This window comes from Boleophthalmus pectinirostris, unplaced genomic scaffold (genome assembly GCF_026225935.1).
Source record: "Boleophthalmus pectinirostris isolate CB_2022bp ecotype Guang Dong unplaced genomic scaffold, ASM2622593v1 HiC_scaffold_13, whole genome shotgun sequence".
In the NCBI taxonomy this organism is placed as follows: domain Eukaryota; kingdom Metazoa; phylum Chordata; class Actinopteri; order Gobiiformes; family Gobiidae; genus Boleophthalmus; species Boleophthalmus pectinirostris.
In genome coordinates this window covers 420,780-429,096 of record NW_026571036.1, presented here as the reverse complement: position 1 = coordinate 429,096, position 8,317 = coordinate 420,780, and positions in this window count along the sequence as shown.

Below are 8,317 nucleotides of genomic sequence, written 5' to 3'. Positions count from 1 at the left end.
AATCTAAACTCCAAAGACTCTGGAGTGACTCTTCAGGTTTTTTCTGTGGTCCTCAGACTTTAAAACTCTGGTCGTGCGTCACGTTCAGAACGTCTCCTTCACACGATTCTTTTACGTCTCATTTAAACTCACTTTTACTCTGCAGCTTTGACGCGGTGGAAGATCTGTGCTCCTCTCACTCTTTTATCATTTTATTTGTTATTTTTCTATTTGCTCATTTTAGTATTTTTATGTTTTTTATTGATTTGCTTTTTTATTTTATTTTATACTTTGTTTTATTTATTGTGTCCATTTATCCTGCAGAACTTTCAGATTCTGTGTTGCTAAAACGTCTGATACAAATAAAGTTGGATTAAAAAGTTGTGTCAGTTCATCCCCAACGACGACGAAACACTTTAAACCAAACGGATTTATAATGTTCTAATGTTCTGATGTTCTGATGTTCTGATGTTCTGATGTTCTGATGTTCTAATGTTCTAATGTTCTGATGTTCTGATGTTCTGATGTTCTGATGTTCTGATGTTCTGATGTTCTGATGTTCTGATGTTCTGATGTTCTGATGTTCTGATGTTCTAATGTTCTGATGTTCTGATGTTCTGATGTTCTGATGTTCTAATGTTCTAATGTTCTGATGTTCTGATGTTCTGATGTTGTTCTGTTGTTGTTGTTCTGATGTTCTGTTGTTCTGATGTTCTGATGTTCTGATGTTCTGAAATGTTCTGATGTTCTGATGTTCTGTTGTTCTGATGTTCTGATGTTCTGTTGTTCTGATGTTCTGATGTTCTGATGTTCTGTTGTTCTGTTGTTCTGTTGTTCTGATGTTCTGATGTTCTGTTGTTCTGATGTTCTGATGTTGTTCTGATGTTCTGATGTTCTGATGTTCTGATGTTCTGATGTTCTGATGTTCTGATGTTCTAATGTTCTGATGTTGTTCTGATGTTCTGATGTTCTGATGTTCTCTGTGTCTGTTGTTCTGATGTTCTGATGTTCTGATGTTCTGATGTTCTGTTGTTCTGATGTTCTCATGTTCTGTTGTTCTGATGTTCTGATGTTCTAATGTTCTAATGTTCTGATGTTCTGATGTTCTGTTGTTCTGTTGTTCTGATGTTCTGTTCTGATGATGTTCTGTGTTCTGATGTTCTGATGTTCTGATGTTCTGATGTTCTGATGTTCTGATGTTCTGTTGTTCTGATGTTCTGATTTCTGATGTTCTAATGTTCTGATTTCTTGTTCTGATGTTCTGATGTTCTGATGTTCTGATGTTCTGATGTTCTGATGTTCTCTTGTTCTGATGTTCTGTTGTTCTGATGTTCTCTTGTTCTGATGTTCTCTTGTTCTGATTCTGTGTTCTCATGTTCTGATGTTCTCATGTTCTGATGTTCTGATGTTCTGTTGTTCTGATGTTCTGATGTTCTGATGTTCCTCATCACACTCAGAGCTGGACTTGTGTTTGTGGATTGTTCTGGATCGTTTCAGTCCTGGAGTTTTGATCTCGACTGAACTAAACGGAAATGGAGCTGAGAACTTGATGACATCACAAGGTGGAACAGAGTGTTTGGAGCTTTGCAGATGTAACAGACGAATAATCAAGAATTACTCAAACACAACTCCAGCTCTGAGTGTGACCAGGTAGAACAGTAGAACAGTAGAACAGTAGAACATTAGAACAGTAGAACATTAGAACATTAGAACATTAGAACAGTAGAACATTAGAACAGTAGAACAGTAGAACATTAGAACAGTAGAACAGTAGAACAGTAGAACATTAGAACAGTAGAACAGTAGAACATGTTTAAATCTCAGAGTTTGTTTGAATATTCTGACGTGAACAGAGACGATCAGAGTCTGAAATAGAAAAACACAATCTGAATCTGTGTGTGTGTGTGTGTGTGTGTGTCTGTGTGTGTGTGTCTCTGTGTGTGTGTGTCTGTGTGTGTGTGTGTGTGTGTGTGTGTGTCTGTGTGTGTGTGTCTGTGTGTGTGTGTGTGTGTCTGTGTGTGTGTGTGTGTCTGTGTCGTGTGTGTGTGTGTGTGTCTGTGTGTGTGTGTGTGTGTGTGTGTGTGTGTGTGTGTGTGTGTGTGTGTGTGTGTGTGTGTGTGTGTCTGTGTGTGTGTGTGTGTGTGTGTGTGTGTGTGTGTGTGTGTGTGTGTGTGTGTGTCTGTGTGTGTGTGTGTGTGTGTGTGTGTGTGTGTGTGTGTGTGTGTGTGTGTGTGTGTGTGTGTGTGTGTCTGTGTGTGTGTGTGTGTGTCTGTGTGTGTGTGTGTCTGTGTGTGTGTGTGTGTCTGTGTGTGTGTGTCTCTGTGTGTGTGTGTGTGTGTGTGTGTAACAGATAAACATAAATGAATAAATGTGTGAGACGCTTTAACGTTCTGTAAATCTGCTACAATAACACAAACACAGACACACACACACACACACACACACACACACACACACACACACACACACACACACACACACACACACACACAGACACACACACAACACACACACACAGAGACAGCACACACACACACACACACAGCACACACACACACACACACACACACACACACAGACACACACACACACACACACACACACACACAGCACACACACACAGACACACACACACACACAGACACACACACACACACACACACACACACACACACACACACACACACAGACACACACACACACACACACACACACACACACACACACAGACACACACACACACACACACACACACACACACACACACACACACAGACACACACACACACACACACACACACACACACACACACACACACACACACACACGTATCTTTAGTAGAAACAGTAAAAAGTTTCTCTTGTTGTGAAAAATAGTTCAAATTTTTCAGCTCAAATGACAAAAGTGACTCGAGTCACAAAAGAAACAAATGAAACAAACGACTCATAAATATATATAAATATAATATATAATATAAATATAATATATATAATATAAATATAATATATAATATATAATATATTATATATAATATAATATATAATATATAATATAATATATATATATAATATAATATATAAAATATAAATATATAAATATAATATATATAATATATAATATATAATATATAATATATAAATATATATATATATAATATAATATAATATATATATATATAATATATAAATATAATATAATATAATATATAATATAATATATATAATATATAAATATAATATATAAATATAATATAATATATACATTAATTAATCCAACTTCATTTCTAGACACTTTTCATACAAAAAAGCAACACAAAGGAACTTTACATCAAATATCTGGAAGATTTCACCAAGTCTAAAACTAAACTGATATTTTCTAATAAAGAGACAAAGACACACAAGACTCTGTGTCCCTGTCCCTGTCCTCTGTCCTCTGTCCTCTGTCCTGTGTCCTCTGTCCTCTGTCCTCTGTCCTGTGTCCTCTGTCCTCTGTCCTCTGTCCTGTGTCCTCTGTCCCCTGTCCTCTGTCCTCTGTCCTCTGTCCTCTGTCTCCCTGTCCTCTGTCCTCTGTCCTCTGTCCCTCTGTCCTCTGTCCTCTGTCCTCTGTCCTCTGTCCTCTGTCCTCTGTCCCCTGTCCTCTGTCCTCTGTCCTCTGTCCTCTGTCCTCTGTGTCCTCTGTCCTCTGTCCTGTGTCCCCTGTCCTCTGTCCTCTGTCCTCTGTCCTCTGTCCTCTGTCCTCTGTCCCCTGTCCTCTGTCCTCTGTCCTCTGTCCTCTGTCCTCTGTCCTCTGTCCCTCTGTCCTCTGTCCTGTGTCCTCTGTCCTCTGTCCTGTGTCCCTGTCCCCTGTCCTCTGTCCTGTGTCCTCTGTCCTGTGTCCTCTGTCCTCTGTCCTCTGTCCTCTGTCTCTGTCCTCTGTCCTCTGTCCCTCTGTCTCTGTCCTGTGTCCTCTGTCCTCTGTCCTCTGTCCCTCTGTCCTCTGTCCTCTGTCCTCTGTCCTCTGTCCTGTGTCCTCTGTCCTCTGTCCTCTGTCCTCTGTCCTGTGTCCTCTGTCCTCTGTCCTCTGTCCCTCTGTCCTCTGTCCTCTGTCCTCTGTCCTCTGTCCTCTGTCCCTGTCCTGTGTCCTCTGTCCTGTCCTCTGTCCTGTGTCCCCTGTCCTCTGTCCTGTGTCCTGTCCTGTCCTCTGTCCTGTGTCCTCTGTCCTCTGTCCCTGTCCCTGTCCTCTGTCCTGTCCTCTGTCCTCTGTCCTCTGTCCTCTGTCCCCTGTCCTCTGTCCTGTGTCCTCTGTCCTCTGTCCCTGTCCCCTGTCCCCTGTCCTCTGTCCTCTGTCCTCTGTCCTGTGTCCTGTCCTGTCCCTGTCCTCTGTCCTCTGTCCTCTGTCCTGTGTCCTCTGTCCCCTGTCCCGTGTCCTGTGTCCTGTGTCCTCTGTCCTCCTGTCCTGTGTCTCTCTGTCCCCTGTCCTCTGTCCTCTGTCCTGTGTCCTCTCTGTCCTCTGTCCTGTGTCCTCCTGTCCTCTGTCCTGTGTCCTGTGTCCTCTGTCCTGTGTCCTCTGTCCTGTGTCCTCTGTCCTGTGTCCTGTGTCCTGTGTCCTGTGTCCTGTGTCCTCTGTCCTCTCTGTCCCCTCAGGTCCCAGAGCCACACGAGTCACTGACACTTCATCTCTGAGCTGAACGGCTCCAAAACATCAAAACATCTAAACCCGAGAACAAAGTGAAGTAAAAGTACAAACAGCAGAGTGAAAAGTGTCTTTTCAGACGCTTTTAAAGAATAAAAACTAAAACTGTTCAGTCCAAATGTTCAGATCTCAAAAAACTTCAAAAAACTTCAAAATGCATCAAAACTCACAGAAGTGACCGAGATCCAAATCTGATTTTTTCAACTTTTAACTCCAAAAAATGAGGCAAAATTAGAATTCAGGAGAATTTTCAGTGAAATATTCTTTTGCAAAAGAAATTAGATTCCAGATATTTTCAGCTCAAATGTGCAAAATCTGTAAAACTCATGTTTCTGTTTTTGATTTTAAAAATAATAATGTTGTTTCATATTAAAAATAAAATCAGGACAAAATTAAACACTTATAAAACAGAAGTTTCAAATTCATTTCTCTAAATTTCAGCCTTTTGTTTTTCTCTTGCAGCAGAAACTTCCACCTCTGAAAATCTGCAGCTTCAACCCAAACTCCTGTTTGTGCTCAAAGGCACAACAACAACAACAACAACAAAACACACCAGCCGAGCCCCGGAGCCCCGGAGCCCCGGAGCCCCGGAGCCCCGGAGCCCCGGAGCCCCGGAGCCGCTCTCACACACGCCGCTCTCACCTGCGTGTTCCCGGGCTGCGCGGCTCCCGCGGTCCCGCTGAGCTCCGGGAGCCTCCTGCGGCTCAACACCAGCAGATACACGAGCGCCCCGAGCCACACGAGCAGAGCCACGGCCACCGCGAGCCGCGCCGACACACGCGCTTCATGCCCCCGCACACGCCCACCGGAGCCGCCGCCGGACGAGCCACCGCCGAGCCGCCGCCGGAGCCGCACCGGAGCCGCACCGGAGCCGCCGCCGGACGAGCCCCAGGCAGCCTCGGCTCCGGCTCCTGTCACCGCAGCATCACCGAGACTCCGGGAAACTGCGCCGGGAGAAGAGCGCGAGGAGCGGGGAGAGACACACCGAGGCTCCGGGAGGAAGGACCGGACACACCGAGGAGCGGCGGAGCGGAGTGACCGGGAGAGGAGCGCGGAGAGCGGGGAGACTCACACCGAGGCTCCGGGAAACTGCACCGGGGAGAAGAGCGCGAGGAGCGGGCGGCGGCGGAGCAGAGTGACCGGGGAGAGGCTGTGGGTCCCGGTCTTGGTCCCGGTCTTGGTCCCGGTCCGGGTCTCGGTCTCGCGCTCTGGTCTCGCGCTCTGGTCTCGCGCCGTGTGTCTCCGGTGTGTGAGCGCGAGGCGGACCTGAGCGCGAGGAGCTCCACCTGCCGCACGTGACGCTGGTACCGGAGCTCGTGGGCGGTTCCGCGTGTCCAGAACGCGCGCGCTGCTTCACCCTCCGCGGCACGAGGCGGGACCAGAGTCTAACCCTAGTCCAGAGACTCCGGGTCCGACACCCGCTCCTCTGGTCCGACACCCGCTCCTCCGGGTCCGACACCCGCTCCTCCGGGTCCGACACCCGCTCCTCTGGTCCGACACCCGCTCCTCCGGGTCCGACACCCGCTCCTCCGGGTCCGACACCTGCTCCTCTGGTCCGACACCCGCTCCTCTGGTCCGACACCTGCTCTGGTTTGGTTTGGTTTGTGTGGAATGTTCCGCAGTGTGACTTTAACAGCTCAGATTTACTCACAGGAGCTTTGACTCAAAACAACGACACGCGGGCGCCTCTCCACAGAGCCGACCCGTAACCTGTGCTGCTGACGTTATACACTTGATGACATCACGAGGTGGAGCAGAGTGTTTGGAGTTTTGCAGATGTAACAGAGTCAGAATAAAGAAACAAACAAACACAAGGAACAGACCTGAGTGTGACAGGAACAACAGAACAACATGTTTTATTGTGATAGATTTTCAAAATAAAACACTGGGACACTCAGTTTGTGGTAAAATTATGTAAAATAAGTTGTTTTGCTCTCGGTTCGTTCATGACGAACATGAGTCAGTTTAGTCACATTTTCTTTGTGTTTTGTTTTTTTAATCAGATTTTCAAACAATGTTCAGTTTTTGTCTTTTTACTGATCCAGGATCAGATTTGTCCAAACAGAGACACTGGGACATTTCCGTAGAAACTGGTTCAGTGGTTTAATACGATTTGGTCTGGATTTGGTTTTGGTTCTGATCTGGTTCTGGTTTTGGTTCTGGTTTTGGTTCTGGTTTTGGTTTTGGTTCTGATCTGGATTCTGCACCTGGATTAAATCGGCCCAGGTTCAGTTTCTGGATCAATAAAATCATCTATAATCGGTTTAATTGGACAAACGGATCAATCCGTGAGTCTGTAAAGTCACACTGCGGAACATGAGGGAGACCGGAGCCTGCGGGTCAAGTGGCTCACTGCAGGAGCCGCGCTGAGCCGCGCTGAGCCGCCCCGCGCTTTAATAAATGAAGATGAGAAACACAAAGAGCCGATTCTTTAAATAACAGATGAGCTCGTGAGCCGCGGAGCTGTGGCTCCCTCTGGCGGCGGCTCGCGGCGGCGCAGCGGCTCTCGGCTCTAAATGTGATTATGAGATTATTTTAATCCTTCTGTTTAAAGTGTTTAAAGTGTTTAAAGTGTTTAAACACTTCACACATAAAGCCTCATTTAGACTTAAGGACACATACAAGAGACATAAACACACGAACACACACACACATACACACACACATACACACACACGCACACACACACACACACATACACACACACACACACACACACACACACACACACACACACACATACACACACACACACACACACACACATACACACACACACACACACACACACACACACACACACACACACACACACATCACACACACACACACACACACATCACACACACACACACACACACACACACATCACACACACACACACACACACAAACACATACACACACACACACACACACATAAACACACACACACACACACACAAACACACTGGAGCTTCAGGAGTCACCGTCACCATGGAAACAACTTAAACTTTACACTGTAAAAACAACATCCAGTTAAATTAAAATGAACTAAATTTAAAACATTTGAGTCGATTCAATTTGACAAATCAAATTATCCACAAATAGATGAAGTTTGTTTTTATTATTTCAAGGAACATTTGATTGTTTTTTATTTTAAGTGTAAAAATGTGTATTTTTTGTATTTGTATTTTTACTCATTAAATGAAATTTACTCAAATTGTGATAAAACTTCCTTAAATCAAGTCTGATCTTGGTCAGATTTAGTTTTTTTAAAACGGTCGAGCGTCGTCAAAATGTCTCCACCACAGGAAGTTCAACCATGAACCTAACGTGAGCCAGAGGCAAAGAAGAGCACTGAGGAGTGGAGCAGTAACACCTGCCGCAGCACCTGCCGCAGCACCTGCCGCAGCACCTGCCGCAGCACCTGCCGCAGCACCTGTGTGGTTCGTCTGGAGCCTGTTGATGTTCCTCGATGTTCAGACGTTTGTTCTCGTCGTCGTCGTCGTCGTCTTCTTCTCGTCAAACACCTGGAGTTCGAGTTTAACACAAACTCTGTTCAGGCCGAGTCTGTTCCACCTCGTGATGTCATCATGTGGTGATACAGGAAGTGCACCACTGTGTTTTTAAACTCCACACTTCACCTTCACTTGAATCACCTGGATCAGTTCAGTCCAGGAGTTTA